The 16,681-nt window shown below is 34.9% G+C and overlaps 1 non-coding gene across 1 annotated transcript in view; it reads left to right on the top strand.

Annotated features, from left to right (window-relative positions):
- Positions 1 to 10,243, top strand: part of LOC114255995 (LEAF RUST 10 DISEASE-RESISTANCE LOCUS RECEPTOR-LIKE PROTEIN KINASE-like 2.5) — a 28,423-nt gene extending 18,180 nt beyond the window's left edge. The window contains exons 3-4 of the transcript XR_014338596.1: positions 8,183 to 8,209; positions 8,877 to 10,243. This is a non-coding gene — a transcript (LEAF RUST 10 DISEASE-RESISTANCE LOCUS RECEPTOR-LIKE PROTEIN KINASE-like 2.5). The remainder of the gene's footprint in view (positions 1 to 8,182; positions 8,210 to 8,876) is intronic.
- The last annotated feature ends 6,438 nt before the right edge of the window (positions 10,244 to 16,681 follow it).

Raw genomic sequence — 16,681 nt, 5'->3', positions numbered from 1 at the left:
AATTCCAACCCCAACCAGGCCATTGGCTTTGGAACCATCAAACCACAATTTCCAAGGCACAATGTTAGCCATATTTGAATCATTTGAGCTTTTCTTTTCTTCTTGGCATGGAGGGTCAGTTAGAAAATTTGTCAAAGTTTACCCTTTTACTGATGTATGGGGAACATAGTTGAGGCAAAATTCTCATAAAGCTCAGACTCATTTACCAATATTACCACTTAAGAGAGGTCTTCTTAACATGTATTTAATCAAATCAGTAGATGTTATAACATGCACAACTTTTGTTAAAAGATAGTATCTCAACTTTATTGCAGCAAAATACAAGATTAAACATAATTTCTCAATGGCTAAGTATTTATATTCACAAGAATTCAAAAACTTACTAAGGTAATAAATTGCTTGCTCCTTGCCATCTTCATTATCTTGAGCCAATAAGAATCCAATCGATTTTTCTTCTGCTGTAATGTACAACTTCAACGGCTTGTCTTCCATTAGAGGCATCCATACAGGAGGCTTTGCCAAATAACTCTTAATGGCTTCGAATACTGCCTAGTGCTCTGCATTTCACCTAAAACTTTCATAATCTTTGAGCTTCAACAAAGAAGAAAAAACTTTAGTTTTCCCATCAATATTAGAAATAAATCTTCTAAGAAAATTAACCTGTCCAAGGAATTATTGCAATTTTTTCTTTCTTGGTGGTTTTGCTTCAATTATAGCCTTGGCTTTATCCATGTCAATTTGAATTCCTCTTCTATGGACCATATATCCTAGAAAATTACCAGCTGACACTCCAAAAACATGTTTTAGAGGGTTAAGCTTGTGTTGGTAATGCGTCATTCTTTTGAATGATACTTCCAAATGAGTTAAATGATCTTCGAATGACTAGGAATGATGTCATCAATATAACACTCCATAAACCACCCCACTAGATCATGAAAGATTGTATTCATGGCCCTTTGATAAGTTGCACTAGCATTCTTCAACCCAAAAGGTATTTTTACCCATTCTAAGGTTCCAAATTCCCTGGACACCTAAAAGCTATTTTGTGGACATCTTCTTTAGCTATGCAGATCTGATTATACCTAGAATGGTTATCCATCATAGAAAAAATAGTATGGCCAGTTGATCTATCCACAAGTAAATCCACCACTGGCTTTAGATACTCATCCTTAGGAGTTGCCAAATTCAGGCTTTGAAAGTCAATGCAGACCCTCATATTTTCATTCTTTTTTACCACTAGAACAATATTAGGCAACCATTCCACATACTTGGTTGTCCTGATGAATCCAGCTTTCAGTAATTTGGAAATTTTCTCTTTGACTTTAAGACTCACTTATGGGCTCATTCTTTGAGGTTTCTACTTATCTAGTCTAAAGTTAGGCTTAAGAGGAAGCCTATGTTCCACTAACTGTTGTAAATAATATATATAATAAGTATCAACAACTGCCTATCTAGACCGGGTAACTTACTATAATCCCAAGCAAAGCAATCTTTATATTCCCTTAATAAAGCCATTAATCTGGCTTTAGAGATTGGGTCCAACCAAGCACTAATGAAAGTTGGATTCGAAGCGAATTCCATGCCCAAGTTTACTTTCTATAAGGGGTCCAGAGTCTTGATTTCCAAGTTTTCCATTATTTCAAGCTTCTTTAATGCTTCTGGCATCTTAATTTCTAATTACATTTCTTTATCCTCGTGGACAAAATTTGCCCAAAAAATCTCATTTTCTTGGATTCTGGCTTCAATATCTAAAGCTAATACATTATTCGAGGTTAATGTTGAGGCCTTTTGCATTGTTTCTGATTTAGAGTTAGTCGTTAGACTCATCTTTGTTGCATGCTGGCTTATTCAAACCATCCCAAATCCTCTGTTTGAGATAAACCACTTCTTTATCAGGCCCATTATCTATTGTCCATTCCCGAGTCTTCATCACACTTAGGGTCATCACTCAATTATCATACAACTTTGCCTCTACAAAGTCTGCATGAGCAGTGAATGGCTGAGGGTCTGGCTAGACTTTTTCTGTTTCCCCATCACCCAAAGTTGTTATGATCTTTTGGTGCAAGGATGATGGCACACACTTATTGGTGTGAATCCAATCTCTTTCCAGTAAAGCATTGTATTTTGCCTTGCTATCAACCACGAAAAGGGTTGCCATACAGTGTCTAGATCGCACACTAAGGTTAACTGGTAGGATACCTTGGGCCATATGTTTGTCCCTTGTGAAACCTATTATAGATGTACTGGTTAGAATTAATTTTGGAGTCTTCAAAACAATTTCTTCAAGGAGGCTTTGGGCAACAAATTAACTATTGCTCCATTATCTACTAGCACCTTGATCATCAACACACAATCAAAATGTGCCTTAATGAACAAAGGTTTGATGTGTTGATTCATGCTTAGAGTGGGGTACTCAAAAGGGTATCATGGTGCATCTCTCTTAAGTCATTAGAATCTATCTCTTCCAGCATTTCAGTCTATGTGGTAGAAGAATCACCATCTGTGTCCACCCATTCCTCGATGGATGGGCTTCTTCGTTGTCTTAGATCAACCTCGAACCTATGAGGTAAGAAATAAACCATGTTTATGTTCATAACAGGTAATGAGCCATATTGGATCAAGACTGGCTCATTCTGAGATTCCGACCTCTTTGAAGGTTCTGAACTGCTTTCAGAATTTTGGCCCCCCTCTATTTCCATGGGAGCAGCCAACTTAATTTTCACTGGCTTGGTCTATTCTGCCATCATAGTTTTGAACAGACCATCTTCCATTACAACTAAACCATCTACCTGGCTTACTGAATCTTCAAACTTAGAATCACTTTTACAAGACTGGCATTTTCTTTGGCTGTTAAATTCAGCATGAACTCTAGCCAATTGTTCTCTTTTTTCTTAAGCACGATAATATTTTACATGCTCCTTATCAATTCTCCTTTCTCTATTAACGCTTCTGCTGGGTATTACCTTGATAGAGTCATGGAGTTCATTTTAGCACCTGGTATGAATTTTCCTCTAAGATCTGGAGAGGATAGGCACCAAATTTGGTTGCTTGCTCTTTGGGATCTTCAGTATCACCCATTGGTCAGGCATAATAGAAGATTGCCTTACCATTTTTGGTTTCTGATCTTCCTTAGCTACCACTGGAATGACCTAGGGTCTGGTCTGCATGACAAACCAATCAGACAACCCTTGAACCCAAGAGTATACTTGCTTGTGAGTAGGGCTAGAAGTGCTAGCCTTCGAGGGTCTAACTCCTGGAGTTCTCTTAAACCTCCTTTCCTCATGAGACTGGAAAAGTAAGTCTACTCTTGAATCTCTGTGACTCCTACTCCTGAATGAGCCTTTAGTGCCCCTACCTCTGGTCTAAGATGTCTTTTCATAAAAGGACACTGGATCATATAGAGCATAGTTTTGTTCTTACATGCCACTAAACGTTCGAACCACATGACTTGAATTATTACTCGTATTCTCAACCTTCTTAGGGACTCCAGCCATCCATTGTAGCTGACTCTATATTTGGGGAAAATTCTTTGTACAGTTGATGTCTCTAAAGAACATGTAGCTACTGAGCAATCAAATTGTTTCTGGCCATATGAAATGCCAACATCTTTTGATTTATGAGATGGCTTATGTTCCTTCGAAGCTATCTCCTGCTTTATTTCATTCATCTGGACATCCAAGACATCCAATTCTCCTAGATGCATACCTCTCTCCAATGCCTGGATGATAGAATTTAGAACCCAACATTGACTTACATTTCATGCACCTTTGGAAAGGGATCTTTGTCAATTCCCATTGCCTTCTTAGCCTTACCCTTCTAGATTTGCTTCTAAATCCTGCCTTGAAAAACAATACAATTTTTAGTTAAATGAGACCAAGTATTATCTCATTTACAATATATTATAACCTTCAATTCATTTGAAAGGGGTATAACCATTCCTTTAGGTAGTTTTAAAAATTGTACTGCCAGCAAATGATCAAATATTTCATCAACTTTAGATATATAAAAAATATATATATATTTTCTATGAAAAATTTTCTTTTTAAACTGATGATCAATTGTATTTTCCTTCTTAATTAAGGTGTCACATGTATATTGTTATTTGCCTACAATCTTTGCAAGATTAATTTCCAAATTAGGATCTTCATAATAAGTACAATATGAAAAGTTATTCATATCTTTTTCTTCCTCTAACAGAGTTTCATACCTAGTCACTTTATAAGTGAAATGAACTAGGTCTCTGAAGTCCATTGCATCAAACTTTTTCCTATGTGTGAGTTTCAGACCATTCTGAGCCAATATAACAAATTTAGGCTCTAGAAGGACTGCCATGCACCTATTCCTGGCCCTTTTAAATCTAGCTATGAATTGAGTAGCCTTCTCATCTTGTCTTTGGCTCAATCTTGGTAGGTCGTCTATTGAGACTTCTGGTTCAGTTTGGAAGAACTAGGCATGGAACATTTCTTCCATCTGTTGCCAAGTTTGGGCAATATTAGGGAGTAGGATAATATACCAAGCAAATACTAGGCCAATTAATGAACTAGCGAATAATCGAAGCTTCATGTGATCATGATTTGTGTATTTCCCACTTTGCCTTGTGAACCTAGCAATATGTTCTATGGTTGATTGGTTCCCATCTCCTCGAAACAAAGTGAAATCTGGGACTTTATAGACCTTTGGAACTCATGCAACCTATCCACCCAATCAGGGTAAGGCTTTTTGTATACTGGTGTTTGCACCCCCTGAGCCATAGGATCACATATTTCTCACACCATGTTCAACAATTGTTCTCTAGGAATGGCATTTGGAATAGCAGGTTAGGCCACTACTTGGATACTAGGGCCTGTTATTGTCCATACCCTTGATAGATTTGTTATCTATGAGCATGGGGTTACACATTTGGCATTAGCTGAACAAAAGATGCAGTCATTCAATCCATGGGGTACACGGTAGGATTTGGTGGTTGTTCATATCCTATTACATCTTCTTCCCTAAGAGCAACAGGTGGTGGTCTAAAAGGCTTTGCCAACCCCCCAAGTGTTGGTTCAAAAACTAGATTTGACACCATTCTAGTAGTATTATTCATTTGTGCTTGTGTATATCCATAGGTAGGATTACTAGGAGCACTCGAAGGTATAGCCTGAGGCTCTACATGCACAATATTTGTCTCTTCAGTAGTAGACAATCTACAATAAGTCCCCGAACCAATTGGTGGAGCTGGTCTAATAGGCTGATAAAAAGATTGTGTTGTTCTTCCTTTACTGTCACCAATGCTTTAGTTGTTAGTAAAAGATGGTCTAGGTTGGGTTATTACTTGAATAGGATTCTTGTGTCCATCATTTGTAATAAGACCTACATTTTCTAACCTGTTATCAATCTTTTGAATGATTTATGCACCAAAAGAATGAGACCAATTTCGAAAGGTTGTAGCCATTATTTGACTTCTCACGGACACTATTCCAATCCACTGTTCATTTGACATAGTAGGACTAAATAATAATAGTTCACTTCTGATTCTACTACTTTGGCCAAGTGTTTGGCCTTGGAAAGGTGCTTTTTCATAAGATTGACCTTGTGGTTAGCCAATATGTTGAGGTTGTGTCTTAATCCTTGGATAAGGATTCTCTTCTACATGTACTTGGCCATTTGCTTGTTGGCTAGAAGTAGAGGGAAGGTCTGCTACTTACTCTCTTCCAGGCAGAAAAACCCTTTTCTTGTACCTCAACATCAACATCATTATTTAGATGTTCTTCTTCTTGGCGTCATGGTCTTACCATATTTCAACACAAAAAGTATCCCATTGGATGTGCCAAAAAACTATATGTTGGCCATTTTGACACTTCGAAAGATAAAAATGTAATTTTCTCGTGCCAGTAAGGATCTGAAAAATCCTTACAGAATTTATAAGTCAATTTACTTATCAGGCGATTGTGACTAGGTTCTTTTAGCCTTAATGAAGAGGACATTACTAGTTGTGTTTTATTAAGAACCAATGTAATATAACTTGAATTCGAAACAGAATGAGAGGGAGAGACTAGACAGAAAATGTAATTGATTAATTGAATAATGCAATTACAAAATGTGACCTTTAGTAAAGGCGACATTGAAGGCCAAATTCTGAAAATACAAGAGTTTAATCTACTCCTATGAAAAGTAAGTGCAATACTGAAATTTAAAGATAAAAGAAATGACTACGCCGTAGACTCTGGATTTGTTTGGGAGGCCTTTTTATCTTTGTTTTCATATATTTATAACCTTCTTTTGGCCTTTGAAGCAATTGAGTTGCTTGTCCTCACCATGATCTCTTTTCTTGTAGCTACTTTTTAAGATCACTTCTTCTCTTTGTGCGTGCAAAACCGCTAACCGTCTTGATAACTTATTTCCCTTGTGTTGTTCACACGTTGAATAACTACCTTTCAACTGCTAGAACTTGCATATGCTGCTTACGTAATTTGCTTAAGAGGTGGGGTTCTTTAATGACTTGGGCATCTACATAATTACGGTGGGTTTTTTAATGACTTGGGCATCTACATAATTACCCTTACTTGCCACGTGTCACCTTCTAACTAGATGGTTTAATTATGGAGCCAACAAATTCGGCACACACAAATGATTCGAGCTATTTACTTAGTAAGCCTCACGGTAAAGGTTATCCATGTAAAAAATCAATTTTATTGGACAACTATAAAAAGGGGAACACATTGCATTTCGTTTTATAAAATGACTAGTTTAAATTTACAATCATATTTGTTGTTCATTTTACAAAATAAAGTTTGATTTGTTCTTATGTTTATAGACATTCGATGAAATTAATTTTTTACATAAATAACTTTTATTGTGGGGTCTACGAAATAGATGGTTTGGATGATGGATGTGGGTATAAATTAGGGCCCACGAGAGGGGTATAGAGAGATGTAGTTATGGAAGGGCGTTTATCCCTACAAGGTTTGCTATACTCACCAAAATCACATACGATAAATTACAAATACACATATTGAGTTTTACTTAAGATTCGAATTGTCCCTTGTGATTCTAGGAATTATAAATATTTCAATTTTAGAAATTTTTATTTAACATAATTAATAAACAAATAAAAATTTCTCAACTACTCCTTTATACAACAGTAAAATTACTAGAATTTTTAATTAAAATATATTTTTGACAGCATTAACAACTATTCACTAACTTAATGAATTATTCATAAAATAGGTCATTAATTAGTTATGTGATTAAAAATTTGAAGGAACGAGATGTAATTTTCATACCATAGGAAGTAGTTCGTATTTTCATCAATCTCAGGGATGTATTTATAATTTACCCAATTATATATTAAATTTAGTTAAGATAGATTGGATTATAAAGAAATCATTACAATTTAATTCAAATATATAAAAATATGGTGTTGTTATTTTATAGTTTCAAATCTAATTAATAACAAAAAAATTTATCAAACAAAATTTAAATTTATGCTTTCTTTTCTTTTTCTTTTTCTTTATTTTCATTTTTTATTTTTTTGGTAAAAAACTCCAATGTAATATAACAAGAAAATGTCTTGCTGGTTTTTTTTTATTATTTATTTTTTTTTATTTTCTAAAAGTTCAAGCAGGTTTCATTGCATTAATACATAAACACACTTTATAAATTAGGTTTCATTTTTTCTCAAGTTTCAAATTGAAACTTGACTTGAAGGGCCATGGGACTAATTACGAGTTTCATTTTAGTGACTTGAACTGTTCGTGAAAAAATTAAATTGATCTTATAATTATAATTTTTTTATTTTATTAAATTTGTCTAAAAAAAATAAACGACAAATATATTTTTTAAAATAGACTATTTATTTTTTGTAGTGACAAATACAATAAAATAAAAAAGTTACAATTTTTATATTAATTTAATTTTTTTATATAAATAATATATACGAATAATCTTACAAAATAAACTATTGATATTATCGAAATGGGACCATAAGAAGCCCCACGGCCCCTCAAATTAGCCCAACCCTTGTTAATTATATTGGGCACTCTTTCATTTCTTTTTGCCACTGTCTCTGATAACTCAAATCTTCATATAAATATCATTATTTTTATGTGAGTAATGATACGATTCACACACATAAGAGATATTTGGTAAAAATATTGATAAATCTCTTGATGTTGCTAACATTTTTCCTTTTATCTTGCAGATCTAGGCTCTTTGCTTTCCTTAATAGGTACGCAGATCCATATCACTCTCTCTCAAAATTTATTTATGATGACAAAAAAAAAAAATATATATATATATTATAAATATTTCTAAATAAAATACATGAAATTAACAGAAGATCATTTAGCTCACTTTAAATCTTTCTAAATTTATCTTGAACAATAGGCGAGACCACTAGACACAAAATAATGGGCACATTGCCTTGTGATTTTAGAAATGATAAATATCAATAAAATTTATTGAATAAAATTAATAAAAAAATAAAATTTCTAATTACTTTTCTATAGAACAATAAAATTATCAGAATTGCTAATCGAAATATACTTATATCTTCATTAAAAATTGTTAATTGACTTAATAAAATGGGTCATTTGTCATGCAATTAGAAATTTGAAAAAATGAGATGTAATTTTCAAAATTATAAGAAGCAATATATATTTTAAAAAAATCTTGAAGAGTTATATTTGTAATTTACCCAAAATAGTAAGAAATCACTGTACAATTCTTAAATTGAAGGAAACAGGTAACTTTTGTCACTTTTTGGGATTCACTCACTTCTTTTTGTGTTCAAATGAACATTAATTATTCCTTAGTATAAAGAACTTACGCCAAATTCAATATGGCATCCTCCATCCAACCTAAAGCCGGGTCTAACTTCCAATTTTCTCATACAGTACTAGGCCTTGCTGGAAGAGCTTTATTTGGGATGCTATTTATGTTTGTGTTTTTAATCTATAAGTTTAGGAGAAGGCATTTGTCTATGTTTGACAACATTGAGGATTTTCTTCGAAGTCAGAATAATCTCATGCCTATTATGTACTCTTACTTGGACATTAAAAAGATGACTAAAGGTTTCAAGGATAAGTTGGGTGAAGGAGGCTATGGTTGTGTGTATAAAGGAATGCTTCGAAGTGGCCATCCTGCAGCAATAAAGATATTGGATAAATCCAAAGCTAATGGGCAAGACTTTTATCAATGAAGTTGCCACTATCGGAAGGATTCATCACGTCAATGTGGTCAGGCTAATTGGATATTGTGTACAGAGATCCAAGCGCGCTCTAGTATATGAGTTCATGCCTAATGGGTCTCTTGAAAAGTATATTTTTTCTCAAGAAGGAAATGTCCACTTAAGTTGCATGCAAATGTACGAAATTTCTCTAGGAGTGGCTCGTGGGATTGACTATTTGCATCGAGGTTGTGACATTCAGATCTTACATTTTGACATCAAGCCCCATAACATTCTTCTTGACGAGAATTTCACTCCAAAACTTTCTGATTTTGGGCTCGCAAAATTGTATCCAACAAATGATAGCTTTGTGTCACTGACTGCAGCAAGAGGAACAATGGGCTACATGGCTCCGGAGTTATTCTATAAGAACATTGGAGGCATTTCATATAAAGCTGATGTTTATAGTTTTGGAATGTTACTGATGGAAATGGCTGGCAGGAGGAGAAATTTGAATGTCTTTGCAGATCATACAAGCCAAATTTACTTTCCTTCGTGGGTCTACGACCAATCTAGAGAAGGGAGGGACATAGAAATGGGTGAGACCACTGAGGAGGAAAGAGTGATGGTAAAGAAAATGATAATAGTTGCTTTATGGTGCATACAAATGAATCCCGGTGACCGTCCTTCAATGAACAAAGTTGTAGAGATGCTTGAAGGGAATGTTGAACTCTTGCAAATGCCTCCCAAGCCTTCTTTGTGTCCACAAGCGATGCCAGTTGAAGATCATGAAATGGACATGGATCTTGTAGAGTTGCCTATGCTATCCTCCTTGTGATCGCATAAATTCCATCACTGTGGATGTGCTGCACCTCAAGTTGTTTCATATAAAAAATTATGTGTTAGCAGGGAATTCTAACATCTCCCTCGTATAATTGAGGTAGTCTTATTCCAACACATGATTGGACAACTATGCCTCATTGAAACAAATTTGTGTGAAAGCTTGTTATATGGTTGAGATGTCTCTCCTTGTGTTGCATTTCAATTGCTTGAAGACTTTCTTAGTTAAATTTACATTCGTCACATTTTTGCAAAGATTCTATGAGTTATAATGTTCACACACCCACCCACCCAACCCCCCCCAAAAAATAAAAAATAAAAAAAATGCATATTTTATATAGAATGATATGATTGATATGTTGGCCCAATCACTTTAAAACAAAGAACTCATGAAGAGACATTTTAATTATGAAAGATAAAAATAAAAATCACTGCCACATGATTCTCGTGAAAGATTGTACATACAAATTAGGTAAGAATGGGGCTTTTCCATTTCTATTCTGTGATACATATGGGTTTTTTATGTTTTATTATTTGTTATTTCGTAGGGATATTGCTTTGACACCATATGACAGCACATGAGCTTTGGATATAGTTTCTCAAACTCTTATTTCAAATGTGTATAGACAATGTATAAGATAAGCAAACAGCTTAACCTGCAATGCCATTTACTCGAAGTAGCTTGAATTAGGCTCATGTAAAAGATAACTAAATTATCAACTACACTTCAATCCGAAGTAGTAAGCTTCTGGAAAAAAATAACAATATTGTGTGTGTCAAAATTTGATCACACAACCAAATCGAATCTTCCTCCAAAGATTCTATGAACAAAGCCAAAGAGCACATACACTAGATGGAATCCACAACCTGAAACAAGGAACATAATAACTTATCCGGTTGTTCTCAATCGGGAGGACACTTCGGCGATCAAGTCAGTATCTCTCAGATAATCACTAAGTATCAACTCCAGCAAGCAATTAACCCATAAATAAAAACATATATTTCACCCACGTGGGTGCCTTGTTTTATATAGAACTAGTGCCCACCTCATCCTATAAGTCATACTTCAGTAAGCGGCCATGGCTCCCCTGCCTTGGCTCAATTGCTCCGTGTATACTACTACTTCTTTATATCCATTTCCATATGTGCATGTGTATTGGCCCCAAGTTGATGGATGTTATATTTTCATCCCACTTTCTTATTTTTTTTATTCTGCTTTTCACTCGAATAATTCCATGAACATTCTATGTGATAAAGTATTTATGTTGTATGTTAGTAATGGGCGCCCATGTGGCATGACCATTTGAATTTGAATTTGAATCTTATCCAAATAGGTTTTGAAATTGAATTCAAACCTAATTACGATAACCACTCAGGATACAGATATTATATCCATTACTGATATGGATAGATAATAATAACATATTATATATCTGGTATATGAGTTATGGGTGATTAAGAGAGAAACAACGTATGATCTGAGTTTTACCCATATACTGACTCTCTCTAAAAAAAAAAACAACGATCAAGTCATTTGCACTGTGATTTGTGTGGGTGATATTCATTCTGTAATATCACTTCACTGCTGGGTTGGCTTATCAGATTCTGGAAGCACGTGATTTACCCACGAGTTTCTATCATCTAAAGGTATGATCTAAATATTTTATCCGCTGCATTTTTTTATACTTTGATTTACATGTTTTGATTTGTTAAATATAATAATTATATATTTTGTATATCATACATATCATATTATATTCATTATCATACTTAGTATAACCATACTCACTATGATATAAGTATAATTACTATATTTAACATGATTAATGGATTTGGATAGAGATTTAAAAATGGAAAGAAAAAAAGTATGTGAAATATAAATAAAATAGGGGGAACTATTTGCAAGTAGGGAGTTGAAAAAAATTATCAATGTATGAGGGATACAAGTCTGTCTGTGATAGGGTCCAAATGAAAGACTGTGGAAGTGCTTACACCCCTTCATGTATTGGTAATTATTTTTTCCTTCTCCCACTTATATATAGTTCTCCTAATAAAATATACAATAATCACATTTCACACACATTTTTTCTTTCTCTTTCTAAATCCCTACTCAGATTCATGAATCAAACACAGCCACAACCTTAGTATAATCCACTTTCATGTTTCTAAATTCTTTTGTTTGATTTCTCTTGTTGTTACTCTCTCTTTTCTTTTTTTCTTTTCTTCTTGTGTTTTATTCTCTTTTCCAACTCCATAGCAAAACAATTATATTATGATGATTATATTTTTATATCTAATTTTTTTAATAATATTATACATTAATATAATGAGTTCTATAATTCATATTTGTTGCTAATGCAATAATATTATATTGTTTGATAGACAAAATATGATAAAATCTTATATTCTCTTTTTCTTTTTCGTAAATTTTTTAATTTTTTTTTTATTTCTTGTATAGTGCTTACTGCTTACGTGAGTGGTTTTTCAAAATAAAAAATGCAATTTGGTAGGTAAATAAAATTTTAATTTAAAATATAAATACATCTACATTAAATGAATGTTTTTATTTTACATTTTGGCCCCCAAGGATAGAATCATGGTTGTGTCCCTGAATATATATATATATATATATCAGTGATGTCATGTTAATTGGATTAGTTTCATCACACCATGCCATTATTAAATTGTTAGAGACTAGGGAAGTCAAATAATAGAGTAGAGGATTTGAGGGAGGTGGTTGGCTTGAGAATTTTAACATCTTGGTACAGGGGAACTTTTTTTTGGTCATTGTCTACCTCAAATTCTTCAACATCTATATCTTGGACCAATTAATTTGACGTTTCCAGCAATTGTTTTGAATTGAAAGATATAAAATTTTGGAAACTTGATAGAATCAAATTTCTCCAAAGTCAAAAGACCCCACATCTTTTCTCATTTTTTTTTTTTTTTTTCCCATCAAATTATTGTTGAATATGAAACCTTCGATTTTCTAGAAATAGTGCAGAGACTATCATGCTCACATTATATTATGGAATTCACTTTTGATGGGTTTGTAACTAAACTGTGATGAAGAGTATAAAATAGTCAAATAGCGTTTACTGAGGAGTCGATTGTTTCTCCATTGTATCTAGTTATGAGCAGAGCAATAGAGAATTCTTGATTTTTGAGAGGCTTCTAAGCCTGACTTCAACATTTAACCAACTGGGCCTCTCTCTAGTTCTACGATAACTGCCAGTTGTAGTTCAATCTGTCTTCCATGCCTCATGGCATTTGTAGTCGCAAAAGAATTAGGAAACATGTTCATGTTGTTTGTTTCTCCTGCCAGCATTTGAATCACATATTTAATATTACATGAAGGACGATTTATTGGATTCCATTGAATGCACCAAACCCCATGATTGTTAGCTTTTTCGCTATTTTAGCATCTCCATCTTTGTCAACCTGGATCCACAGCTTCTGTCCTTGTTCCAAACTGTTAATAGATCCACTCTGGAAAGTACATTTGGCTAGTGTTTTCAATTGTAACATCATTCTTTCTCCCTCCAACCATTTCAAGCAACAACGTTCCATAATTGTAAACATCTGACTTGTAGCCTTGTAGGGTACTTTCCCAAGGTTCCTACATAACACTTTGGGTATAACCCATGGTCCCCTTAGTAGCAGTCATGGATACAACACTTTGCTCCTTGGAACACAATTTGGCTAGGCCAAAATCAAAGATCTTTGGATGAAAGTTTTGGTCTAACAAGGTTTAATGTCGAAATGGAGGATTCACTGATCACACCCTTTGTGAAGATATTCAATCGCTTTAGCTATGCCTAGAGCAATATCTAAATCCTTTCCCAACCAAGGAGGTGGTTCTTGGGGTTCTCAGGAAAAAAATGTACTTTTCTAGTGAATCGTTTGGTAGGAACTTGTAGACAAGAGCTCGGGCAAACCCATCAGCACAAAACCCAACCAAGTATACAATATTCACATGGCAGATTTTCCCAATTGTTCCAAGTTCATTGATGAAGTCTTCCCCATTTCCCTTGGAATTGTTGAGGACCTTAACAGCAACAAAGATTTCATGTGAAAGAGTTCCTTTGTACATGGTTCCATAACCTCCTTGGCCTAATTTTTTCATAAATTGATTTGTGATCCGTTTAAATTCATAATCATAAATTGATTTTTTCATAAATTGGCCACTGAGATGTGTAATCCTCCAAAAAAAATTCGACTAGAAAAAAACCTACAACTGCATCTGCGTATATATAATGTACAGAGTGAAGAATCCTTAGCTTACTATTGCATTGCTAGCGTCAAGTGAAGGCTTAACATATGACTTTACCTGCGACGTCTAGTTTCTTTGATACATCTGCAAAAGATAATGAAATTATTAACTTCTTGTCCTCTTGACGCTTGTGGTGTTGTTAAGAAAATATGCAATTACTGGCATTTATTTTTCAAAGTTGCTTGAGTGGAAATCAAGCACCTAAGAGGTCTGAATTCTATTTTATTTTTTTCCAAGTAAAATAATTCATTGAAGAGACAATAAATTATGTACGAAACATAAGGGCCAAGCCCCTAGACACCCTAACCATCTACTAGCAATCGAACAGAACAACCTGATGATCTACGCCAATTATCAAAACTATTTTTAACATGTTTCCAAGAGCTGACTCTAGCTTTAAAATCTTCAATCAACTTGATTATGATTGCCATCTTATTCTTCTTTTGATTGAATGTCATGCTTTCTCTCCCACCATAGTAACCAACAAGAGAGAGTATATATATCAGATTTTAAAAAGATGCCTAAATGTTAAGATTTCATAATTTGTGATATTATGAGATTGATTCTATATTGTTATGAAAGTAGAGAGAGAAGAGAAAAGAGAAACTCTATATTGAATTGAATACAATAGGAGAAGCCTGTATATATAGGTAGAAAGGAAACCTAGATAGGTACAAAAAAAAATAGAGATAAGACTAGAAGGAGATAAAGATAGAGAGAGATACAATACAAATAGATAAGATATATTTTTAATAATATACAGCTAACACCCCCCCTCAAGCTCAAGGTGGTAAGTTAGATATCAACTTGAGCTTGGAGAGGAGATCAGAGAAGCGGCTTGGAAGATGAGCTTTGGTGAAGAGGTCGACGGTTTGATCAGCAGAGGTAACAAAGAGAAGACGAATATGGCCACTGGTAACATGCTGTCGTATGAAGTAGCAATCAATCTCAATATGCTTGGTGCGATCATGGAAGACATCGTTATGGGCAATCTGAATAGCACTTTGATTGTCACAATAAAGGTTGGTGGCAGCTGAATGAGAAACACCCATGTCAAAAAGAAGCCAACGAAGCCACATAAGCTCCTGAGTAGTGTCAGCAAGAACACGATACTCAGCCTCGGTACTAGAACAAGCAACAAGGGTTTGTTTCTTGCTACGCCAGGAAATGAGAGAGTTGCCCAAAAAGAAATAGAACCCAATAGTGGAACGACGATCAGTACGATCCCCTGCCCAATCGGCATCAGAAAAGGCATGTAGCTGTAGAGAAGAGTGAGGGGAGTAGTGAAGACCATGAAACAGAGTTCCTTTGAGATAGCACAAAATGCGAACTAGAGCAACATAGTGTGGAGAGTAAGGAGCAGTCATAAATTGACTAACAATGTGAACATCATAAGCAATATCTGGATGAGTAACTGTGAGATAGACAAGACTACTAACTAGCTGACGATATAAAGTGGCATCTGACAATAGGGGGCTGTCAAGAGGTGTAAGACGAGTCTGAGGATCAACTGGAGTAGTGACAATCTTGCAATCGGTAAGGCTAGCACGAGCCAAGAGATCAGAACTATACTTGGCCTGGGTAAGAAAATAACCAGAGGAATCTTGAGAAATTTCTAAGCCAAGGAATTAGCTAAGTGCACCCAAATCTTTCATCTCAAACTAGCGATAAAGAAACTATTTGAGACTAGAAATACCCACTATGTCATCTCCAGTGATAATCAGATTATCCACATAGAGGAGAAGGAGAATAGTACCGCACTCTGTCTTACGGATTAACAAGGCAGAATCATGGGCACTGGAAGAAAAACCAAAGTCACGAATGGTAGAGCTGAACTTGGCAAACCAGGCACGTGGATCTTGTTTCAAACCATACAAAGCATGGCAGAGTTTGCAAACCTTGTTTAAGGGAATAGAAAAACCAGGAGGAGGTTGCATATAAACTTCCTCAGTGAGATCACCATTGAGAAATGCATTCTTGACATCCATCTAAGAAAGGTGCCAGTGGCGAGCAGCAGCAGCAACGGCAAGTAAGCTGCGAACTGAAGTAAGATGGGCAACATGAGCAAATGTTTCCTCATAGTCAATCCCATATTCTTGACTAAATCCCCGGGCAACAATGCGAGCTTTGTAACGCTCAATGGAACCATTAGAATGAGTTTTGATCTTGTAAACCCATTTGCAACTAACAGTACGCTTTCCAGGAGGAAGATCAACCACATGCCAGGTATGAGTTTGATCGAAAGCCTGCAGTTTATCAGTCATAGCTTGTTGCCAAAGAGGGTTAGAAGAAACTTCTTGATAAGAAATAGGTTCATGAGAGCAAAAGGCAGTGGAACCAACAATATAATCACGGAGAAGAACAGAAAGTTGCCTTACCCGTGTAGAATGACGCTCAGGTGGAGGAGGAACCTCAATGGA

The sequence above is a fragment of the Camellia sinensis genome, chromosome 1, assembly GCF_055761805.1.
Source record: "Camellia sinensis isolate YWXY chromosome 1, ASM5576180v1, whole genome shotgun sequence".
Classification (NCBI taxonomy): Eukaryota; Viridiplantae; Streptophyta; class Magnoliopsida; order Ericales; family Theaceae; genus Camellia; species Camellia sinensis.
Note: the sequence above shows the minus strand (reverse complement) of the source record. Positions and strands in the feature narration are given on the sequence as shown.